The sequence below is a fragment of the Chlorocebus sabaeus genome, chromosome 26, assembly GCF_047675955.1.
Source record: "Chlorocebus sabaeus isolate Y175 chromosome 26, mChlSab1.0.hap1, whole genome shotgun sequence".
In the NCBI taxonomy this organism is placed as follows: Eukaryota; Metazoa; Chordata; class Mammalia; order Primates; family Cercopithecidae; genus Chlorocebus; species Chlorocebus sabaeus.
The window spans coordinates 56,597,829-56,622,594 of NC_132929.1; the positions used below are offsets into that span (position 1 = coordinate 56,597,829).

Below are 24,766 nucleotides of genomic sequence, written 5' to 3' on the forward strand. Positions count from 1 at the left end.
TATTTTAAGTGAAGTAATTCAGGAATGGAAAACCAAATACCATATTTGTTCTCACTTAGAAGCGAGAGCTAAGCTATGGATATGCAGGGGCATACAGGGTAGTATAATGGACATTGGAGACTCAGAAGGGCAGAGAGGGTGAGGGCTAAAAAACTATATATTGGGTGCAATGCACACTACTTGGGAAACAAGTTCACTAAAATTTCAGCCATCACTATACAATTCATCCATGTATCCAAAAACCAGATTGCACCCCTAAAGCTACTGAAATAGAAAGAAAAGAAAAGGAAGGAAGGAAGGAAGGAAGGAAGAAAGGAGGAAGGAAGGCAGAAAAAGAAAGAAGGAAGAAAAGCTGTCATCACAGTATTAAAATCAATAAAAATAAATGTCAAAAAGTAATTAATGGTACAAAGAAAGTCATTTTTAACCCATAGTTCACTAGTTTTGAAGCAATGCACCAAATGACATTGTATAGGTGATATGAATTGTCTGATGGTAGCTGAGTGCAAACCCCATCTTATTGCTGCATTTTCTTCATTAAATTAAACCCAACTCATTCCTTCTAGCTTGGCTGTTTGAACATCCAGTCTTATCATTTGTTTTGAGGAAGGTGCACCTTTTTCCTAGGGTATTTATGACACCTTGGGCCTTATGCAGCTCAGGAAAATTAGAAGCTAATCTTTGATCTTGTTTTAATTGTGGTTCCTAGTGAGATACTCATTACCAGGTTTCAGGGTCCAATTGAAGGCAGTCAGCTGCCTGGCAGTCCTTTAGTCCAAGTGGGCTGTCAGGGAATTACAGCACTGAAAAATAAACAGAATTAGTAAAGCATGGATGAATTAAATAGCTACTGAACACAGATGAATAGAGAATTAATGACTTAGAAAGTAGAATGAAAGAAATTACAGAGAATTCAGCACAGAATCAGAGTTCAAAAATATAAAAGAGTGACTGGGAGACAGAGAGGTGAGACCTCGTCCTTCTTACGTAAGTTAGAGTTTCAGTTAGAGATGGTAGAGAGAACAGGGAAGTTAGGTGTATTAAGATTCAAAGAGAAGAGGCTGATAATTTTTCAGAACCGATGAAAGTCATTGAGCCTCAGTTTCAGGAGCAACAACAAATTCCAAGCGAGATAAATAAAAAGATATTCAAACCTAAACTAAATATAGGGAAAATAGAAAATAACAAAGAGAAAAACTTGGAAGCCGTAACAAACAGCAGACATATCACCTATATAGGAGCAGCAATCAGATTGATGAATGACTTCTAAACAGTGATCGTGCATGCCAGACGACAATACAATCTTTTAATATGCTAGTTGAAAACAATTATAAACCTAGAATTCTATACTTAGACAATTTATCTTTTAAGAATGAGGAGATAAAAACATTTTTGGATAGAAAATTGAGAGGATTTGAGACCTCACTAAAGGAACTTCTAAAGGTGTACTTCTGGAAGATGGTAAGTAACCTCACATGGAAGTTCTCAGATGCAGGGAGGAGTGGTGAGCGAAGGAAATAATGAGCACAAGAATAAAGATAAACATGCTTTGGCTATCAATAATAACAACATGTACTTTGTGAGGTGATGAGAGGTAAAGCTGTGTAGTTTAGAACTGTTAAACTTTTTACTAAGTAAGTATAATAATATTTCTAGAGTAATAATTAAGGCATATAGAGTGTACAAACACCAACATATGATATTATTCATATTTAACATTTCTATACTTACTTGTATTTATGTATGTAAGCAGAAGAGTCTGGATTTACATATACCAAAAAGTTAACCATGATTATCACTTTTTGTGTAAGTGTATTTCTTAGCTTTATTGGTCTTGTAATTTATAATAGAATAAAAATATTAAAAAGAAAATGTGTTCCTAACTTAATGTATCATATTTTATATTATGTAATTAAAAGCATTTGCTTTTAAATCAAATGTATGTTGGTTTGCATATTTCAGCTCTGTCATTTAGCTGTGTGACTTCAGGCAGGTTCTTAGCCTCTTTGATTTCTTGTAAAATGAGAATAATAATAATAATGATACCCACCTCATAAAGCAGTTGTGTGTACATGAGAGGACACAGGAAATGTGTTTCGTACAGGACCTAATGGCGTCTGTGCCCCGTAAACATTAGCTGTTACCACGATCGGGTCATCGTCACCATCATCCTGGACTTAAGGATCATTTCCACAAAGAGTTGAGGACTGATGCTCAACGGATCTGAGCAATGGCAGCATTGAGGAGTTAGTGTGGAAACACACAGGAATTCCTAACCCTAGGAACATGTTGCTTATACTGGGAACACTCAGTATGTGAGTATGAGTCACATAATGTTATATCTAATGTATTTTTTCAGTGTCTACTGAGATAAACATGTGTGTATATATATTTATTTGAACTATTGATAGATTTCCTGAGGTTGAGCTATATGTATCTTCCTGGAATAAAAGGCACATAGTAACACTGCATGGTTCTTCTAATATTGTTATTAAAAGATACACTGAATTTGATTTGCTAAGATCCATATTAGTAAGTGAGATTGCTAATTCCCATCCATTATTAGTAGTGAGATCTTTCTGCAAATATGCTAGAATTTGTAGTGTGGTCAGTGAAGCTTCTGATGATATTTTGTGTGTGTGTGTGAAAGAGAGGGAGGAAGACAGAGAGAGAGGGAGAGAGTCATACTATATTGTCAAGATTCTTTCAGCTCCAAAGACAGACAGCCCAGTTCAAACTAACTCTTAGACAATCCACAAAGGAATTCTTCATAAAACTAGGATATCCAGGCGAGTGTTTGACTTTAAGTAAAGATCCAAGAGTGCTAGCAATTTACTTAAGGCACTGTTTCTCTTCTTCGTGGTCCCTTGGCTTTCCCCACCTTGTGTTGGTTTTATTCTCAGGCAGGTTCTACCCAAGTGGTGGCCCAGTTGCGTCTTACCAATGGAAACTTCAGCAGGGGTCTTAGGTAGATTAGCCCTGCATGATATTCCTGAACCAGGCCCGGTTGCCAGGGAACACCACACTATGACTGACCAGATCTGGGCATGTATACACCCCAGGAACCCTCATGGGGTCAGACTTACCTGGGCCACAAGGACTGTGGGTGAGAAAGGGAACATTCCTCAGGTAGGGTTCTCTGGGTTGTCCCCAGAAGGGAGAAGGGGACAGGACAGGCAGTACAACAGATGTCGATGCCTTGTTGGCAAGGTACTTTTGTGTCACAGGTTTCGGAGACTTCATCTGGTTTGCACACCACTCCTATGAGGTTTTATTTTGTGACATTTCATTCCCATTTTTATTGGGAAGATGTCCTCATCCAAGGTGTTTGGAGGCTGGCCCACTTGGCAGGGTGATAAAGTGGCAAAGTCAGGTCCCTCCCTCCATGGGCTGCTCTTCCAGTCGGATGTTGCCTCTCTCTGAGTGCCATCACAATCCAGTCATGGCAGTGATATTGCCCATGTCCCACTGGGTTTTATTATGACATTCTTTTATCTGTAATCATCAAATAAAAAATGTACCTGTGGGTGAAAGTCAAAGTGGTTGTATTCTTACTGCTTCACTATTGCCTGGAACCTTTCCCTTTCAGTGATCTGAGTCATAATTTTTCTTTGGTTTGTTGACAAAACAGTTTATACTGTTTTCTTCCAAAACAGCCCTCAAAAAAAAAAAAAGGCAAACAGAGAATTGATTTCCAATTTGTCTTACCAGTTCAGACTTCAGCGGGAATTGAAACCCGGAATCTTTGTTTTGAAGACAGTAAAGTGGGGCTGCCTATATCTATGGCTGCTTCTAAGAATCTGATGTGAATTTTATCTAGTTCCTTGTGCAAAATAAATACTTTTTTTTTTGTAGCAAAAGGGGTTGAAGCTGAAGGAACACATGAGATAGTCAACAAACAAATGATTAAAATAAAACTATATCATGAACATGCTTGTGCAAACTTGGGATAATAGGCCATATCTGCCCACCTGTGGCCAGGTCTTGTCACATTGGTTTTTGTTTTATCGAAGGGCTGCTCACAGTAGCCTTGTTTCTGTCAAGAAAGATGAGCAGAATCTCAAACATATCTCTGAGTAGCTCACAACAAGAATACCCTTTAGAGGGCCTAGAGTGTTGTGCAATCTTTGACTTCTGAAATATACAGAAGATTTACAGTTTCTGCAAGTATGGCTCCAAAATGGTGGTCATTTTTTGTTTTGGGGTTTTGAGTGAAGAAAGGATAATTTATTTATTTATTTATTTTTTAAGGATAATTTATTTAAAAATAATAATGAAACTAGTGGCTATCCTTCTGAGACAAAATAAGTATCATATACTAAAATTCCAATTGGCTTAAAAATTTAAATATAAACCTAAATCAATAAAAATATTCTGAGAAACTTTAGCAGACTGAATGCTCAACCCAGAGGTTAAAGATAGAAATATCTGAATGTGTAAATATCACAATCTTCTTTTTTTGTTTATTTCTTCCAAAAAAAAAAAAAAAAAGGGATACATGTGCAGAACGTGCAGGTTTGTTACATACTTATGTGTGTGCCATGGTGGTTTGCTGCACCGACTGATCCATTTTCTAATTTCCCTCCCCTCACCCTCCACCTGTTTTGGAGTTTTTTTTTGAAAATCTATAGGAAGGGGGCCAGGCGCAGTGGCTCATGCCTGTAATTCCAACACTTTGGGAGGCCAAGGCAGGAGGATCACTGAAGCCCAGGTGCCCGAGACCAACCTGGGCAACATAGTGAGACCTCATCTGTGATAAAAATCTTTACAAAATTAGCTGGGCATGGTGGTTCACACCTGTGGTCCCAACTACTGTGCAGAGTGAGGGGGCTGAGGCAGAAGGATTGCTTGAGCCCAGGAGTTCAAGGCTGCAGTGAGCTATGGTCGTGTCACTGCACTCCAGCGTGGGCAACAGAGGAAGACTGTCAAGAGAAGAGAAGAGAAGAGAAGAGAAGAGAAGAGAAGAGAAAAGAAAATCTTGAACATGACTTACTTTCCTGGTAGATCATAGCCACTTTGAGAGCACCCATTCTTGTAAAATCTTTTGTTCCAGTGCAGTTCACTTTGTTTCATTAAGGAAGTTTACAAGGAAATAAGTTTTTAAAAATCTAATAAATACAAAGGGAGACAAAAAAAAAAGAAAAGAAAATCTATGATATATTTCTTTTTCACTCTCTTCAACGATGATTGCTATTTCAGTGAAGGAGCAAAATGCTCAATTGAATTAAGTACTCTTTAGAACTGGACATTTAAAAATGAGGAGAATACCATTTATTGGATGCATGGATACAAGAGAAAAGACAGAAATGTGATTGGTTGCCTAGCTTCTTCTGTGACCAAAGCAGAAGATTCTTGAGATCTCTGCTGCTTGTTGAGATAAATGTGGATTGCTGATAGCTTCTCAACCACACCATGGTCCTGTTGGTCCCTGTATTTCTTGTTTTGAGCACAGCTGGGGGAGTAGAACTGAGTTTTAGGGTGTCAACTTAATAGGATAGATATAGCAGCCATCACAGCAGCCCCAGGCTGCCACCAGAATCTGTAGCAAAATACAAGCTCTCATTTGCCCCTGTGTCCCAAGGCTACTGCATGGGAGCAGATAGGGCTAAGGGAAGGAGGGGCTTGGTTCATGCAAGGGCATGATTGTTTGTTACTGGGTTGTTTCTCTCTTGGAGTTCATGAAGAGGAAAGGAGATTTCACTGCTGTTGACCTGGTTAAATTATCTTGTTTAGAGGAACCCATTTCATGAATTAAAAATATCCTCTGGTTAGGTGCTATGGATCAGTTGTGTTAGTCAGCTCAGGCTGCCCTAACAAAATACTATTGACTGGGTGGTTTAAACAACAGAGATTTATCTTCTCACTGTTTGGAGGCTGGGAAGTTCAGTATCAAGGGGCCAGCTGATTCAATTCCTGGTTAAGGCTCTCTTCCTGACTTGCAGACCGCCACCTTCTTGCTATGTCCTCACATGGCAGAAGGAGCGGGGAAGTGAACTGTCTGGTGTATCTTCTTTTCATCCTATCATGGAAGCCCCACCCTCATTCATGACCTCATATAAACCGTATTATCTCCCAAAGGCCTCATTTCCAAATATTGTCACATTGGGGGTTAGGACCTCAACATATGAATTTTGGGTGGACACGATTCAGTCCCTAACACCAGCACAAAATTATTTTTTTGGATGATATTGTAGTGACCCATGTTTGGGGCAATAAGGTCATAAATTCGAGCAAAAAGGGTAAGAAAAGACAGACATCAAGAAGGGCGTCAGCAGGAGGACCTGACCCCTGAGGCTGGGGCTCTTTGAGTGGGGTTTGTTCTTCTGAGACTTATGCAAAGGAGTTTTATGTCTCTTATCTGCCTGTTGAGATGCGTTTTAAGATTGTTTCTTAGTTCACAGCTTAAATGAATCCTGTATTGAACTGTCCTACTCCATTTTGAGCATGAGGGCCATTCTTGGTATGGTACCTAATATACAAGAGAGGTGTCCAGAAAACCTTATTGAAAGGAAAATGGGAGTTTGGAACCTAAAGACTGAAAAGAAAGGAGGTTCTGCTGAAGGAGAACATGGACGTGAGGTTCTCAAATGGTTTGGGGAGAAAAAAAGTTAAGTACAGTTTTAGAATACAGAATGTGAAGTTAACTATGAAATCTCTAGGTACACATATGCCAAGAAGTCATTGAAGTTGATAGAATCACACACTCTTGAAAGGTGTGGGTCATTTATTTTAACCCTGTAGTCATAGTGGGAATCCTTATGATAAAGCCATATCCTGATGCTTACCCAGGCCTTGCTTGGTATATTTCTAGGGACGTACAACTGTTTAGTTTAGTTGTAATGTTTTCTGCGTTTAGACAGTCCCAGCTCTTGGAAAATTGTCTGCCACTCTTCAAAATCTGCCTCTGTGACAATTCTTCCTTGTCCATGGACCTGTCATCAGGCCATCTGCATCTGGCCTCGTTTCCTTCGGCTTGTCTAACTCCAGCTCTGAAGGTTCTCTGCCTCCCACTGTCTTCTCCAGCATTCACTGTCAGGATCACCTGCTCATCAGCTCGGCCTGATAATGTGGAGGGGAGATCTCTATTTGCCTCTTGCAGCTATCTGTGGGCTTAATGAAGTGCCTTGAACACCACTGCTCTTTGCACAATAAAAATACTTGCTGAATGACTGAGTGGAAGATTCTGTGTGGGCCAGAGGGCCAAGATTTAGTGCCTTCTTCCAGTCCTGAAAGGGGCAGAACTGTGGAATTGTTCACCCTCACCATGTCGATGCACAGACGCAAAGGGCTCTAGGGAAATTGTTGAACAATGTAATCAATATTCATATGTCCATTGTAATTTTAACCTTACAAAGACATCTTGGACATGATCTCATGAGGCATGGATATATGTGGTGCATAATTTACAGATGGAGAGTTACTCAGTTTCATGGACTAGCAAGTGAGGAGCCTGAATGTGGTCTCAGCTCTTCTGCCTGAGTTCTTATCCACAGGGTTGTGTCAAACCTTACACGGTGATTGTACAGGAATTATCTCTTTTGCTTGAAACGACTGTCCACTGAAGTGTGCTCAGTTGATAAATGTAGAAACGTGTCCAAAGGAAGGCCAAGATCACAAGGGAGGAGGAACTGGTAGAACTGAGATTTTAAGCCAGTCTTCCAAGTCGCTGGCACAGGACTTTTTTGAAACAGACTTTTTCAATTTAAAAGGAGTTAATTCTGTTCTCTTCTGGAGGGGAGATGAGGATTCTGAAGGAAACAGAGAACCATTGTTGGTTAAAGGCAAACATTACTCTTTTAATATACAACTCCTAACTTTTATTCTGTCATCTGCTCATATCCACGTCTGGTCTCTGGATCTAGAAACAGACAAATATAATTTTGCGATGTGTAATGAGCTGACTCCTCAACGTCCATTCGACACATGCCTCCTGCCAGGAAGTGGATTGGAAAAGATGTAGGATCTATCTGATACAATATATGTCATCAGGAGATTGTTATTAGAATCCCCTTTCTGTATTCCAAGTCCCCCTTTAAAATAAAAGGCAGAAGAAAATAGCTTGACTGATGCAGCCTTTCTGAACAAAGGAGTGGTATGGCCTAATACTGCTTAGTTGAAATTCCCGATTGTGATAATAAGAAATACGTATTTGGTCTTCACCTGTTTCATAACAAACAGCTCCGAAAACCCTTGGAATCTCTGGAGTGGTAAGAGTGTCTTTTGTGTATTAATGAGATGACTTGTGGCTGGGCCCCTAGACAGCTTCAAGAAGGGGCTGGGCCAAGTTCTGTGTAGGATTAGAGGGTTGAAGCTTTCAGCCCCACCCCCTGACCTCTGACAAGGAGAGGAGCTAGCGATCAAGCTAGTGGCCAATGATTTAATCTCTCGTGCCTTCGGTGGAACCTACATAAAAAACCCTAAATGTTGGGATTTAGGGAACTTCCTGGTTGGTGAACACATGGAAGTGCTGGCAAGGTGGGGTGCCTGGAGAGGGCATGGAGGCTTCATCCCCCCCACCACACAATCGCCTGCCCTGTGCATGTCTTCATTTGGTTGTTCCTGCATTGTATTCTTTAGCCTACACTGGGAATAGTAAGTGGTTCTAGGAGCTGATATAGCAAATTATCGAACCTGAGAAGGGGAGTTGTAGGAATCCCCAATTTATATTTGGTTGGTGAGAAGTGTAGGAGGCCCAGATGTGTGATTGGCATCTGAAGTGGGGCAGTCGTGTGGGATTGAGCCCATAATCTGTGGGGATCCGTGCCAACTCCAGGTAGTTAGTGTCAGAATTGAATCAAATTGTAGGAGATGCAGTTGGTGTCCGGAGAGGTGGAGAATTGGTTAGTGTGAGCAAAAAGCCTGCTCACTGACAAAGCCCCTGCCCAACTAAGCTCTGTACTACCAGACATCATGACTGCCTCTTCCATCCTGGGAAGTGGCAGAGACCCTGGCACCCCCACCAGGTACCTCCTTCTTCTCCCCATTCTTCTCTTCTTTGGTAGTCGCATCCCTGGGACATCACCATCACCCAGAAGTAACAGCAGGGCAGCCTGGGGATGAAAGTGCCCATCCTTGAGGCCCCACCAGTGGTTACCAGGATCTGTCTGTCCTCTCAGAAGGCTTCCCTAGGTCACTCTAGGTCTTCTCCCGAGGATGAGCACCCACTTCCTGGTGCCACCCAGAGCTTCCTAGGTCTTCTGACTTGATACCACAGCTGTAACTTGTGCTTTCTTGGGCCATGCTCTGTGTTGGATGCAATAGGCCATGTGGCTGTGTGTCTGAGATCCTGAGTTGGAGATCTCTGTGGTATCCTGACTTCCTAGGTCTAACCAGCCTCCCCTCTCACCTATTCTCCACACATGGCTGGCCACTTTTCCTCCAGACTCCAGAGTTAGGTTCACTTCATGGGAAAACAGGAAGATCATCTATGTGTCATTTATAAGATCAAACCAGATGATCAAAGCCATAACAAAGCTGCTAGATCAAAATTCCTCCTATCCTGGGAGCTCCTTGGATGTATTCCCTCTTGGGATAGCCCAGGGCTAGGAGGAACCATCCCACAAGAACAGAGCCCAAAGCGAGTGTAGATGCTGACTGTCCAGTCTCAATGGGAGGTGCAAATAGCCCCAGTCCCTCTGTGCTGGCTTCTTCACACTCTCACTCTTCTGTCTCTGAAGGGCTGGAATCTGCCTGATTCTTCACGGGTGTTGGTTGTGACCTCAGGGTTTTTCTTTGCTCTAGTGGTCTTTTTTGCTTTAGTGACAGAGAAGTAATCAGAATTGGGAAATGTGGGATTGAAGGAACGCAGTCTCCTATCCTCTCTCCCACAATACGCAGAACCTTGACAGCAGTTGGGCAGCCTGTCCAGGCCAGCAGTGGGCACAGATATGCAAATCCAGCACTGATCTTCCCTTAGTGGACTAACCTGTGATCTTGCCCTGCATCTGCTCTGTGCTGGGCCCTGTTCTGGGTGGTGCATGTACACGGCGATGAATCATGCACCCTCCTTCCCCAGACTCTGTCCCAGGGTTTTTTCCCATCAGCTGTCAGTCTGTTCATCCTCATTTATATCCTTCCTGGAATCCAATGTCACGATCCCCCCACAAAGCACTGGACACCACTCAGGTACTTACATGTACCCCTGTAGCCACCTGCCTCTACCACCCCATTCCCCCAAAATAAAGACAACAACAAAACCGAAATCCTGAACCTTACATTTTCCTGGGGAGGCCGCAGCCTTGGGCCTTGTGAACAGCACGTCCCCTCTGTCCTCTCTGCATGTTCTTCTTCAGGGCCTGGTGCTCTTCTGTGCAGGGATATCACTGGGACCGTGGCAGTGGGATATACAGCATTTGTAATCATTGTTCTTGCCACGCCCAGGTTATGGCCAGATCAGATCCTCCCCCTCCCACTCCACAGCACAGGTCCTTTCCTGACCTTGCTGCAGCCAACCACTTCCCTCTGAAATCCCTTTGCTCCTTTCGCAGTAACAATGAGGCTTCCCCTCAGGTTCCTGAAGAGGGCACAGAGGACTCCCTGGCTCCCTTTGAGCCTGTCCTGTCTCCAAGACCCGAAGCCATTCCAGGATGGGCTGTAGTAGGGGAGTGGGCTGGGAGATAGTCTGAAGCGGCTGGATTAGGGGTTCTTACAGACAGGCCCACCTTCCTCTCGTGATTGTCTGTTCTTCCCTTGGACCTCCTGGGCAGGCCCCTGTCTCTGCCTCCTGTCTGGCTGTTTTTCCAGGCTCCCAGTTGTCCCCACTTATCCAGCAGCTTCTGCAGGTCTCTCTACTTCTTCGCATGTAATCCTCATTAGGGGACATTGGCCTCCCAGCTCTCTCCATTTTGGTGCTGAGGGTGGGCTTTGTTCCTCCAGTGCTTCCTCAAAGATCCTCTGGTGGCTGAAGCCCTCTCTCAGGACCTCCTGGTGGGAGCACCTAGCAGGAGGCTGAGCAGCTGAAGTAACTCTCAGCTGAAGTAGCTCTCTGAAGCAACTAGCCATTCTGTGGTCGCTGCCTAGGGCCGCTCCTCCTTTTCCTCCAGGACAAGCTCAGGTATGTCAGCCTAAATGGCCCAGTGGAACTGACCATGATCCTCATGCAGGTTTTTCTCCATGGAGAGTTGATGCTGCTGTCTCTTGAAAGCTCAGCTGCAAAGATTAAGGGTCTACTGTCAATAGGTAAAAATGCAGCATCTGTTTCCCATTCAACTGCTGGTCCCTGGAGGGTGTGGACTTTGATGAAATAGTGCACCTGCACCAGCCCTTCACCTGCATCTCTGGGGCACAGGGGGAAGGGCAGTGTCTTGCCCATCGGGTCAGCTGAATTAGATGTACAAGATTTCTCGCCTCTTCTTGAATTTTCTGGGGCCTGATGCTTAGATCAGAGGTTGGCGAATTATGGCCAATGGACCGCATCTGCCCTGCCTCCTGTTTTTGTATGGCCCATGAGCTGAGAATAATTTTTACATTTTTAAATGGATGGAAAAAAACACCAAAAGAATATTCCATGACATGTGGAAATTATCTGAAATTCAAATCTCAGTGCTCATGCATTGAAACACAACCACACCCACTCATTTACAGACCGTGTCTACGGTTGCTTTTGTACCACAACTGCAGCTCTGAGTAGTTGCCACAGAGACCTTATGGCCTTCAAAGCCTGAAATATTTACTCTCTGATCCTTCCCAGAAAAAGTTTGCCAACCTGTGGCTTAGATGGTGCAGGTGGAGATGGATCTTCTGCTTGGGCTGAGGCCTCTGAGAAACACAACAGTGTTCCCAGGAACAGAGAGCTTGTCCTCCTCTATAACCAGAAGGTGTGGTCTCACCATCACAGCTCAGCCTCCTGTGCTAGGAAATCCTACAACCTCTTTCTTCTCCAGAAGCTCATGCTCCCCTGTCTCCAAGTATTGGAGTCCCAAGCATAAATTAAGACATCGAGGAGCATCCCATTTGGTTTATGGTACCAAATGGCATAAAAATAATACCTTAACTGCTTTGAAAAGAAAACAGATTTTAATGCCTTGTGTGTAAACATTTTTACTGTTTTGCATATATTTTATATTTGTAGAGTAATTCATGGTTTAAAATTTAACACAAAATGTTTTTTTGGTGAATGATGGATGAATATATTCATCAAGGAATATATTCAACAAGGAAACTACTTTGTTTCATAAAACCTCTTAAAGGGGATTTTAGATCTGTGGAAGGATATGTGAGTTCCTTAATCAATTTGTTGTGTAAACAGCGGGTATGCCCACATTTTTTTTTCCTTTTTAGAAAAGGCACTTTATTTTATTTTTTTTATTTTTATTTTTTTTGAGACAGAGTCTTACTCTGTTGCCCAGGCTGGAGTGCAGTGGTGCTATCTAGGCTCACTGCAACCTCCGCCTCCCAGGTTCAAGTGATTCTCCTGGCTTAGCCTCCTGAGTAGCTGGGTCTACAGGTGCACACCACCATGCCTGGCTAATTTTTGTATTTTTAGTAGAGTTGGGGTTTTGCCATGTTGGCCAGGCTGGTCTCGAACTCCTGGCCTCAAGTGATCCACCCACCCACTGCCTTGGCCTCCCAAAGTGCTGGAATTACAGGCATGAGCCACTGTGCCCAGCCTAGAAAAGGCATTCTATAGAAATAATTATATTTAAAAAATGAGATACCATTTTGTTATTGGGGGGGGGGGCAAAGGGAAAGCTTCCTCTTCATTTTCTGAAGGTTTGCTGAAAAATCAACTCACAAAAGGCAGATTACTTGGAGAAAATTGGTATAAATTTTATTAATGTGCACATGAGAGCCTTCAGAATGACCCAAAGATACAGGGGAAACTGCCCATTTTTATGCTTAGGTTCAACAAAGTATGGACAGCCAGGTAGACATAGGACTGGACAAAAAGGGGATGATCCAATGCCAATAGGCTGAGTGGGGAAACCCAGCAAGGCCTATCTGTTTGGATTCTTCTTGGCCTTGCTAAACATGCATTCCTTCCTTCTGAGTATGAGGCAGGACCCTCTCTGGAATGGGGGTCTTATGACCTGCAGTCAAACAAGGTAGGGCAGATAGTTTCTTTATGGCCAGTTTTTACACAGAAAGGCAGAGGGAAAGTTAGAATGATATCTTTAAGTTTTATGGCTGGCTTTGGGGAAAAAGGCTTCTGACTTCCATGCCCTGCATTGGGGCAGAGGGATTCTAGTGTCTGTGTCTAGCCTCAAGGGAGAATGGCACTAAGAGACAGGAAGGCAAGAGATCAGAGAAATAAATTTTTCTTCTGAAGATGCTTCTGAGGCCTTCATTTTGGGGTATTGTTGACTGAGTCCCAACATTTATGATTTTACAAGATTTCCTGAACAGGAAGTGCTCCTTTTTCTCCAGTTCACAGTGTCACACTGGGCATCTATGGACTTGAGAATAACAGAATTGCCTTTGCTGCATAGATTTTCTTATGCACGTTTGCTTCGTTGCGGTTAATCTTCATGTAGAGTCAAACAGTAGCATGTGGCTACACCTAGAAACGTGAAGCCAGAAGCAAAGTCCAGAGTGACAAAGCCAGAGAAGAGAGACCTTGGAAAGAAAGCATTTGTGTGAAGGTGTGAGTGTGAGCTCATCTGTGCTTTTTGTTGGGGAGGCAAAGCATTGGTAGGACTCAGAGATACCCAGAGGGGTCAAAGGAGTGTGGACAGAGAGCAAGGGATGGAGGGAGAGATCAAGAGAAAAATCAGCAACTGAGTGGAGGAAGAGTGGGGACAGGTAGACCGGGAGAGGGAGCGGGAGCAGAGGAGAGGCAGGAATGGGGAGTGGAAGAGAGAGGGAAAAGGAGAGGGGATGTCCAGGAGCAGGATAATAGATTGAAAGAAGGATAAAGCCAGGAGCTCGGGTTAAGATAGGTAAGAAGTGGTACTTTCATGGAGGTTTTTCCTGAATTTTACCTAGGTCCTGGGCACAGGGTGGGTAGGAGATGGATACAACAGGGGGGCTGTTCGAGGTCACCTTCTCCTTTTATGTTTTGCAACTCCTGCTCCTGAGAGGCAGCACCTGGATCCTTACCTGCGGGTAAACCACTGGGATGTCTGGGTTCACTCTTCCCTCCTGCCCATTGTCACCTGTACTACTCTCCACACTCACTGAAGTCCAGTTTCCAGGGAGCCCCCCAATCCCTCAGTGTCTGCAGATACAGCCAACAACCAGCACTGCCAAGGGGCCACCTGGCCACACACCTCCTGCCCTCATCCTTTATTCAGCCAGGACACCCCATCGCCTCCTCCACAGGTGCCAGCTCTGCCCGAGGTTCTCTTTCCCTCTTGGGGTGACGGAGGCTGGCGGCGTGGAGTATCCTTCCCTTTAATTTTGGTTCTCACTTTTGAAGAACCCTGAGCCTCCAGGATTGCGGACATAGTAACTTCCTCCTGAGAAGAGCTGTTATTGGGGCAGTCCCTGCTTCAGAAGCAGCAAGGTCCGTTGCTGCTGAGCAGAGGCTGCCCCGGCCTTTGAACTGGCTTCCTTTCATCCTGGGCCCCGGTCCTCCCTTTTCCACCCCTTCCCATAGAACAATTTGCCTCCCAGTCCAAACAGCTGCCCCCCACCCCCCCGCCATGCACATTGCTGACCCCACAGGCCCCTCGCATTCCTCTGGCTCAGAGGCCAGGTTCCCTCCCTCCCTCTGTCCACAGGAGCAGGCAGTACTAAGGTTATGCTATCCAAGGCCATTACCGGCTTAGAAGTGGGAGGTGTGTGGCCTTCAGAGACAGCTTTGAAATGGCTGTGGATCACTTGACACTGATTTTGCACCTGAATAACTGAGAACCTTGTATGTGCCTCTTAGGGCAGCACTCAGAGCAAAATTTATCCATTCATTGACTCATTTATTCATCCGTGTAAAAAATATGTGTTGATGGTAAAAGGAATTTGAGGAGATATAGGCAAAACAAGGAAAAAAAAATGTGTTGAATGGCTAGTGCGTCCCAGCTACAATGCCATGCACATGTGCAATTGTGAGCAGACTGTCTTCAGCTAACTGCGCAGGAAGCCTCTACTTCCTACAGCCCAAGTCATCCCTTCCTTCATCCTTCCCCCTCCCTGCACAGCTCCCCTCATTATTCAGCTTTTCCCTCCCACCTTTACCTACAGACTCAGGGATGAGCCCCTTCGTCTTGGATTGATGCTTCATCAGCCTGGGTGGGGCAGCTGTAGGTGAAGTCTCAACATCTTACGAGGTCTGGACTCTGATCTTGCTGAGTTTCAGGATGCTGGCAGGTAAAGCAGCTGGGATCTGAGCAGTTACCAAGGCTTCCAGGAACGCAGTTCTGTGGGACCCACTCAATCTCAAACAAGGCGACAAGGAAAGCATGGCCATCACTGAAGGATGTGGTGATTCCATATGACAAATGAATAGACACTGCTTCCTGACCTCAGGGAGGTCCTCCTACCTGGGGAAACAGAAACACACACTCAGCAAGTGAGGGATTGTAACCATGTTATGTTGCCTCACCACATCCACCCAGGTGTCCCCATCATGGTGCCACCTCCATAGAGTTTGAGTTAAATGTACAGGAAGTGCAGGTTGCTGTCCACTGTCTAAAGTAGGCAGTGATACTTCCAAGACACCCACATCCTCCAGATGATTAGCCATCTGGTGTACTGGTGGGGGTCTGTGTTTTCTTCATGACTGGTGTGGGCCCTGGCACCAGGAAGGATGGTAGCTGCTTTCATTGTGGCTGGACAACAATCAGTACATGTGGAGAAGGGGCACATGTCCCTGGTTATGTGGACAGTCTTCATTTGTGCCTGGGATTTTAACATCTCTGCATGCTATCCGGTTTAGTATTTGTCCCACTCTCTTTCAAAGGTGTGGGTTTTGCGTGATAATTGAGAAGGCCAGGGTATCTGTGAGCCCAGTGGGCAGGACTCAAGCTTGACTCACCTTGTCTGTTACTTCCTGGTTAAACAGTGTTTAGAATCCACCAACTTATTGCCTCCTCCAGAGACTTCTGCACCCATCCCACTGATTGTCTCTCCTGTTTTGTGCTGTTTGGTGCCTCTGGTTCCCAGAGCTCTCTGGATTTACCTGCTGTGTCACTTTTCACACAGCTTGTCCCTGGCTGTTTGCTGGTCCTTCTTCTCCCATCTTGATGGGCTCCATCTTTCCTTTCTGTATATTCAGGGCCTTGTACTGTGCTGTGGAATAACCTCAGTCTACCCTTTGTGGGGAGAAGTGGGCCTTCACTCCTCATTGCTCCCAGCATCAAGAAGTCACGAGGTTGCGAAGGGAGCCACAGGAGGAATTGCACACTCGGTAGGCCACTGTTAACCTCTTGGCCCGACTTCAGAGCCGGTGGCAGTGTCTCCCCCATCTTGAATAATTCATCTTTTAATATTTTCTTTGCCAGAGTCTCACCCTCTCCATCTCTCTTATCCTGTTTTTGTCTCCTCTCCTCTTGTGTGGCCTCATCTCCTCGGTTTTTACTCTTTCTTGAATATTTCAGATTGTTTACCATGCACATTTACTACTGTACTAATCAGAAAACCCTGAATATCATCACACCCAGGACATGGTGATAATGATGCTTCTTTCACAGTGTTGCCGTGCAGATTTATGAGCCTGCTCAGGGCCTGCTACCTCTCTGGAACTCAGTAGTTATTTCAGCCTCGAATTCTACCTTTTCCTCATTTCATCACCCTTGTCCCATCCCTGTAGGGAAGTTTGCTCAGCTGGAGGTGGCTACACCATTTCACAACTGCTGGCTTCTCTTCTACTCCCCCAGCTCTGTGTTCCCAGTTCCCACACAGCCCGCCCACAGAACCCAGCATTTCACTTACCTTCGATTACGTCACTTGCATTGCTTCCTGATCATAAGAGTATTGTATTCTAAGTTTTTAAAACACAGAGATAATGGAAAATGATAAGTGGGCAGTAAAAATCCTATGTAGTCTTACCACTCAGAATTAGCTTTGTTCCTTTTTTAAAAGTATTTACCTACACACACACACACACAAACACACACACACACACACAGTCTCTTTCTCTGTTTGGACGTACATATATTAGAGGTGTGTTGAGCTAATTCAGTTTTCGTTAATGCTGAATGGCCAAGCATCTATGTTTGGCTGTAATTGGGGCTGATGCTGAATCACTGAATGAAAATACGACATTCTAACAAAAATAGGTATTGTTCTTATGTTATTTTTGTTTATTAGGATTCCTCACATCGTAAAGTTAAACTCTAAGTCAGAAACAGTCGTATCTGGACCTTGCCCACTGCTAGATACTCCTGTGCTTACCATGCTGCAATTTATGATACTAAATATAGACACTTGTTTGCAACTGAGTTTGGTGGAGGAATGAACTATATTGGTTTTGTTAATTGTGTCTGGATTGGTGATGATTTACTATAGATGTTATGGTGTGATATGGGTGGCTTTTTTTCCTTATGAATTTTTGAGGTGGCACAGTTGATAAAGTTGGCAATTAATTTGTCCTTATAAAGATATGAAGGGTTCCAAATAAGACTTTTTCTTGAAAGATGCATGGTCTAAACAGAAACAGATAGAAAAATTTAAAATCCTAAAGGCTGTTTATTATTGTGAATGCCAGTATACCAAACAATTCCACAAAGACATGATTTATGATATATACTAATGATCTCTTTTATTCTGTTTTACAGTAGTATTTATGGTTCTGCACATATCTTGTCTCAGAAAGAAAATGACAGTCTTTGTAAAAGTAGCAAGCAAGTGTGTTGCCTCTTTTTTTTTTTTTTTTTTGTGACGGAGTCTCACACTGTCACCTGGGCTACAATGCAGTGGCACAATCTCGGCCCTCTACAACCTCCGCCTCCTGGGTTCACGCGATTCTCCTGCCTCAGCCTCCCGAGTAGCTGGGATTATAGGCACGCACCACCACGCCTGGCTAATTTTTTGTATTTTTAGTAGAGACGGGGTTTCACGGTGTTGGTCAGACTGGTCCCGAACTCCTGACCTCGTGATCTGCCCACCTCAGCCTCCCAAAGTATTGTCTCTTAATATTTGTCTTATTTCCTCACTTCCTATTAAATGTAACTATTTGGTAAAGTTCTTGATAATTGATTTGCACATAAATTTTGCATATAAAATTAATAGCTTTTGCCATATGATCAAAGATTATTGCACATTTCATTCTTGCAATAATATTTATATTTATACATCATCTGACTGGGAGAGTTCAAAATACATCATACATACAAGGAGCTTTTTAATCTGAGTACATCTAGAATGCAGATTTACATTTGAAAGTGAATATGCAGACTTGAGCAATAAGTTCATGTGGCATGCCTTATTTGTAGTATTGATGTTGTTATGCTGTAGATGTAGAGATGATGGTGACCTGAGTATCGTAAGGTCATTGATCATGCACAAGTTCAGGGATGCCAGAAATGATCTTGCAATAGGTATTTGACTGTTTGTCCTTTCAAAGGCCAAGGCATTCATTTAGAAGCCATGGCCAAATAATAGGTTTTGGGCAAATAGTGTAGCTGAAACTGAACTTTGATGGATCCCTGATAAATATGTTTGCATATATGATTTTGTATCCTGCTCTATTAACTTACTCTTAGCATTTTCCTGTAACATTATCTTTGAAATCATGATATTTAAAGGCTGAGTAATTTTTATCTGGAAGTGTTCCATAATTAATGAGCTTTTCTCCTTATGTCAGACTTGTTAGTTCATTTGGTTTCTGTTCACTTCCAGCTGCCTTTGGACAGTCAACATGCATCTTAGTCATTCGTTTTTCCCCCCTACCTTTCATATCCTTCGCTACTGTGAAGAGGCCTCTGCAGTCATTGAGAACTGGCCTCTTCTCTTTTATGCAGGAAGGTCCATCAGGTATCTGAAGACAGTTTTATCCCTCCTTCTGCCTCAAGGACTCTCCAGGCTGACAAGTTGTGTCTCACCGGCAGGTCCTCCTCAGTGAACCCTTCACCAACCCATGGTTCTTTCTGGTATTTTCGAATGTGGAGAATCAGAGCATTGAGCTCTCCTATACACTCTCCCATGCCATTGCACCAGCAACCCATGCCTTGCCCTTTCTTGTGCAGGGTCTGTCTTACTGCACTGGGCTCCTGATTCCCTAGGCTTAGGTCCTGGTAGGCCAGAGTCTAGGTTTTGACTGAGACTCCTTCTAAGACCTCATTAGGGACATTCAGTCCACTGACGGACACAAAGCCTTCCAACCCAGATGTTCTGGCTGGCTTCCGTGTGATTGGTGACGCACACTTTCTTCTGATGGTCTCGCATAGACTGGGGCAGGTTGAATGGGTCACTCATCCTTGTTGTCTTGCTCCAGAATCATAACCTTGACAGTAGCCTCTCTACATTTCTTCCACTGGAATTACTGGTTACCCATCTTCCTGCTGGGTCTGTTTTATTTTTGCCCCTTTTACACATTTCAACACAGAGATTATAGGACTTCAGCCTGCAGGGTGGAGAAGGAAGCTGGAGTTAGTGGGTTCGGATACTAGTGGGAACATGGGGAGTGACACCGTAGTGTGCTGTAGTGCAGTGCCCCTGTTCCAGAGGAGAGCCAGAGCCCTGCCTGAGCCAGCACTGTTAGCTGAGGTGGGAGGACATCTCCCCAGGCTGCCTTGGGACTGGTTTCAATTCCCTAATGCCAAAACCTGCCTGCCTGCTAGAAGGGGCTCAGGCAGGCATCCAGGGCTCAGCGTCCAGGCTGGAAGCACCAGCCAGAGGAGGCAGGACCTGGCTTCTTCTTACTTTCTCGGGTCCAGTGGCCATCCTCTTCTCTATTGCAGAGACCCTGGTCCAGCCTGCCGATCAGAAAAGAATGTCTTACACAGGATCTCACAGCTGGTTAAAGCCAAGCAAGGATCTGCAGTCAGAGTTCTCTGATTCTCAGTCTAATGATTTTTCTGCACACTGTGCTATAAAAATGCTACCCCATGGAGGTCCTTTGGGAATCATGTGTGCTGTCTTCATTCCAGAAGTCAGAGGGACCCTCCCTTGCTTACACTTCAAGAAAAATCCTTTATTATCTCTCACTGAAATGTTTGGATAAGAATCTAGATTTTTCAAATGTGCATTCGTTATGGTTGCACAGGAAATCCAAGTAACCGATTTTTCAGAACCTAAGCAGTTAATGCTAGAAATTTTGCTGCAAATAAATTGATCAGTATGCAAGACAGTTGTCACGGCTGAATCATGGTCCACAGTTAAGGTAAACAGATCTGTGATGACATTTTCTGAGCAGAATACAAATGCAGCTACATTTCCTCCCAGAGGTTTCTGACATTTCTTCTACACGGATAACAGATTCTTCTAAGAAGGTGTTGGTCACAAGGAAGAAAGATCTTTGTTTAATCCCTCTGAAAAGGTAGGGCTGTGATATTTGATGTGCTTTCTGTGAAGAGAATTGTTCTAAGAGAGATGAATATTGAGAAGAGCATTTTTCTTTGGTTAGTTGCCTGCCCTCACCCTACTCCCACCCATGGAAACAATCTTTTGGTTTTTCGTTTATTTGAATGGCCATTAAAATATTGTATGTTATCATGTGGTGAAACTTTGCATGTAATTAATTTTTTCCCAATGTAAAGATCAGGGGATATTTTTCTTACTTGGATTCACATGAAATAGTGGGGAGAGCAATATGTCTTTTTTTCATTTCCTCCTGTTCCTTTCATCTGTAATGCTCTCAAGTTCCACATTTTTTCCAGGTTTTCGCTGCCTACACTGTATTATAGGAATTCTACACAGTATGTCTGCATCTGAAATGTGAAATAGTCTACAGCTAGATGCTGCATTATAAACCAGATATGTTTTCTGTGTTATGGTGAACCTTACAAAATCTTTAGCTTGTACTGATTTTTAAATGAGCTCCAAACCTCATTCCAACTTTGTCTAAGAGCAGACAGTCATTTCCCCTCTGTGTGTAATGGGAAACAATTTCCTGAGGGGATATTTGCATTTGGAGTCAGACTGCTGCGAATACAGATATTTCTGTCTATTTGTGCATTTGCCATTGGTTATGATCAGGGATCCTGAGCAGAGATCTAGATGAGAGGGTTGCATTTGAGTGGGGGAATAACTCTCGATCTGTAGGGAGTTGCAGTTGGGATAAAAGACCAGAAAGCTCCAGGGACTGGAAAGGAGCAAGAAAGCATACCCCTCAGAGGGGACTAAAGGAATCTGCTCAGAAATTCTGGAGCAGTCAAAGGAACACTTTTAGGAAAGGGCATCTTTCCTGTCGTACTGTGTTCCTCCCAGAGCATTTTTTGCAGTCCATTGCCAGGTTAGCGTAGGGGTGGTGTCCTCCAGGAAGCCTTCTCAGATCCTCCCAGCCGTCCCCACCGCATGGTGTCCAGCATCTCTCACAGCATGCATTTCTCAGTGTGAAGTTACTGGGCTCTGTGCCTCCATCACACTCAAGACTGAACTTGTCAGAGGCAGGATTGGGTCCTTTCATCTCTGACTATTGTTCAGCTTCTAGCATAGCCCCCGGCTCCAAAGAAGAGCTTTGCAAAGGCTGCTTATAATAGAAACAGAGACCGCTTCCTCACAGCAACCTCTGCAAAAGGAAATAACGTCCTGATGAACTCCACGTCTTAGTTGAGGAGAGACTGAGGCAAATAGTGATGAAGCCAGAGCTAGAAGTAGGCTGCTACTGAATGTGTGGCCCCTTGAATCAATGAACCGAGGAATGCATGAGCACGTGTGCCTCTACTTTGCTGCAGAAGTCCTCCTGTATTGAGCATGTGTGGCATGGTAGTTGTAAATATGCAACCGGCCCAATCATATTTTTCTTCTGTCTCTAGACATTTTTTGCCCCATACAGTGTAGGAGGATCAGGTGACCAAGGTTTTTCAGAATTTTCCCTTTTTAGGATCTGACGCCGACACACTATTTTGAGGCAGTGACATCATCTCTTTCCTCTGGCATGCCCTCCTTGCGGCTCCATCATTCAGGCCTTGCCTTCTCTCACCTGGACTGCTGTGACCTTCATTCATTCCCAGGAGAAGTCCAGGTACAGTAAGAATGAATCACCAGGGACCAGACCTAGACTGGGTAGGGGAGGGGTTGTTCAGAGACTGGCCTCCTTGAGGAGTGATATTTGGGTAAAATCTAAATGACTGTAAGGAATTAATGAGGTGAAGAGAGGGAGGAGAGCTTTCTTGCCAGAGGACATAGCATATGCAAAGGTCCTGGAGTCGGAACGGAACATAGTGTGTTCAACGAACTGATAAGGCAGTGTTGCTGGAGCCAGAGAGGTAGGCTGGAGAGGTGGGCAGTGGCCTGACCACACAGGAACAAGTTGATCATGGCAGGGAACTCCAGGTTTGGGCTAAGAGGAAAGAAAATGTGTTAGAGGACGGAGGCAAGGGCTGGCCTTGTCTGATGTGGCTTCCGAGTACGGAATGAGTGGGAAGGGCAAGAGTGGATGCATGAAGGTCAGGGGTGTCCTAAGGCAGGCCAACAGCAGAGCTCAGAAGATGGAGAGACCTCTCGGAGGTAGCAGAGAGCTTGCTGGTGGATTGGAGAAGCAGCAGCCGAGGCAGCGCTGCTGCCAGGCGCTTGGATGAGATCACCTAGGAGGACACGTAGGATAGGAGGCTGCACAAGACGCCCTGAGATCTGGAAGAGGAGGAAGAACAGGCAAAGGAGGCCTAGAAGGAGGGGCCTGAGGCAGGAGGTGAAGGACATGGGCCTGGAAGACCAGGCAAAAATGCTTGAGGTGGAGAAGGAGGCCACATCCCCATAGAAGGTCAGGGGCAGAAGAGCCACTGTTCGCCTTCACAAGAGTGGCCTCCTGATGATGGCAGCTCTGTGGTGGCATGACAAGCGAGTCTGACTGGAGAAGGTTGAAGGAAGCATGGGAGGGAGGAACCGGTGACGTGAAGCAGCTCTTTGGTGGCTTTGCTTCATAAAGGGGAGCGGGTTACTTTGCCACAATTCCAAACTTTTCCTTGTGTAATGGAAAATTTGGCCTTGGCTTTTGAGATTTATTTGAATTTTCATGTGTGTTATAGAATGTGTTCATGTTTGTGTGCTGTGCCAGACGCCTGTCTTTTCTAAATGTGGCAAACCCTCAGCTGCATGGGGAAATCGAGGTGAGGGTCCCATTCTTCACGCCCATTTCAGATGAGCTCCTTGCCAGGCACTGCTTGGGCTGCCCGTGGCGAACTGGAAACAAGAGGGGATGGATGACTTGTCCAGGATCCCTGGGGTTCCTTCCAAAGGGTGTGTAGGGCTGTGGGGTCCCAGGGCTGTGACAAATGCAGGGGCACACTTCCCCACTCAGGCAAAGCTCATACTATCAGCGAGGAGGAGGCTGTTCCCTGTCAGGTCTGGGATGGGCTGTGTGTGTGGTTTGTGTGTATGTGGTGTGTGTGTGTGTGGTGTGAGAGAGGTGTCTGTGGTATGTGTGTGAGTAGTGTGATGTGTGTTTGTGGTGTGTGTGTGGTGTGTATGTTGGTTTGAGTGGTTTGTGTGGTGAGATTTCTGTGAGTGGTGCATGTGTGTGGTGTATGTATGGTGTGTTTATTGATGTGAATGGTGTGTGCGTGTGTGGTTTGTGGTGTGTGTGCTTGTGGGGGTGTATGTATATGAGTGGTGTGTGAGCAATGTGTATTGTTTGTGAATGATGTGTGGTGCGTGTGAGTTGTGTGTGTGTGTGGTGTGTGAATGCTGTGTATGTGTTGATGTGAGTGGTGTGTGTGGTGTGTGTGTGGTGTGTCCGAATATGTGTGTATGTGAATGGTGTGCATGTATGTTGTGAGTGGTATGTGTGTGGTGTGTGTGTGAATGGTGTGTATGTGTTGTGGTGTGAGTGGTGTGTGTGGTATGTTGGTGTGATTGCGAATGGTGTGTATGTATGTTGCTGTGAATGGTGGGGGAGTGCGGGATGTGTGAGTGGTGTGTGATGTGTTGGTGTGTGTGAATGGTGTGTGTGGTGTATGTGTGAATACTGTGCATGTATGTTGACTGATGTGCGTGTGGTGTGTGTGTGTGTGTGTTGATGTGAGTGGTGTGTGGGGGTGTGTATGATGTGTGTGGGTGTTGTGTATGTTGATGTGAATGGTGTGTATGGAGTGTGCGTGGTGTGTGTCAGTGGTGTGTATATGTGCTGATGTGAGTGGTGTATGCAGGGTGTGTGAGGTGTGTGAGTGTTGTGTATGTGTGTTGAGAGTGGTGTGGAGGGGTGGGGTGTGTATGAGTGATGTGTGTATTGATATGGGGTGTGTGCAGGTATTGTGTATGTGTGTTGAGAGTGGTGGGGGTGTGTGTGTTGTGTGTGTGTTGTGTATCTGTGTTGATGTGAGTGGTGTGTGTGGAGTGTGTGGGATGTGTGCAGGTGTGTATATGTGTTGAGAGTGGTGGCGGGGTGTGTGGTGTGTGTGTTGTGTGTGTGTGTTGATATGGGGTGTGTGCAGGTATTGTGTATGTGTGTTGAGAGTGGTGGGGGTGTGTGGTGTGTGTGTGTTGTGTATCTGTGTTGATGTGAGTGGTGTGTGTGGAGTGTGTGTGGTGTGTGCAGGTGTGTATGTGTGTTGAGAGTGGTGGGGGTATGTGTGGTGTGTGTGTTGTGTGTGTGTGTTGATATGGGGTGTGTGCAGGTATTGTGTATGTGTACTGAGAGTGGTGGCGGGGTGTGTGGTGTGTGTGTGCTGTGTATGTGTGTTGATGTGAGTGGTGTGTGTGGGGTGTGTGGGGTGTGTGCAGGTGTGTATGTGTGTTGAGAGTGGTGGGGTGTGTGGTGTGTGTGTGTTGTGTATGTGTGTTGATATAGGGT

The 24,766-nt window shown here is 44.7% G+C and overlaps 1 protein-coding gene, 1 long non-coding RNA gene and 1 pseudogene across 5 annotated transcripts in view; 1 reads left to right on the forward strand and 2 right to left on the reverse strand.

Annotated features, from left to right (window-relative positions):
• ARNT2 (aryl hydrocarbon receptor nuclear translocator 2) overlaps positions 1–24,766 on the forward strand; it is a 201,490-nt gene that overhangs the window by 16,961 nt on the left and 159,763 nt on the right. Inside the window, exon 1 of one of the 4 annotated variants that reach the window (XM_008015663.3) lies at positions 20,237–20,353. The exons of 2 other annotated variants lie outside the window; for them this stretch is intronic. The gene's annotated coding sequence lies outside the window, so the exon portion shown is untranslated. Of the gene's footprint in view, positions 1–20,236; positions 20,354–21,694; positions 22,001–24,766 lie in introns of those variants that run through there. One more of the 4 variants, XM_008015661.3, reaches the window with a different exon arrangement.
• LOC140710396 (uncharacterized) lies at positions 7,694–10,766 on the reverse strand. Its single transcript, XR_012091368.1, has 2 exons — positions 10,216–10,766; positions 7,694–7,748 (listed from the first exon to the last, which is right to left on the reverse strand). It is a non-coding gene; the product is annotated as an uncharacterized lncRNA (long non-coding RNA).
• On the reverse strand, positions 15,251–24,037 carry LOC103245221 (uncharacterized; annotated as a pseudogene).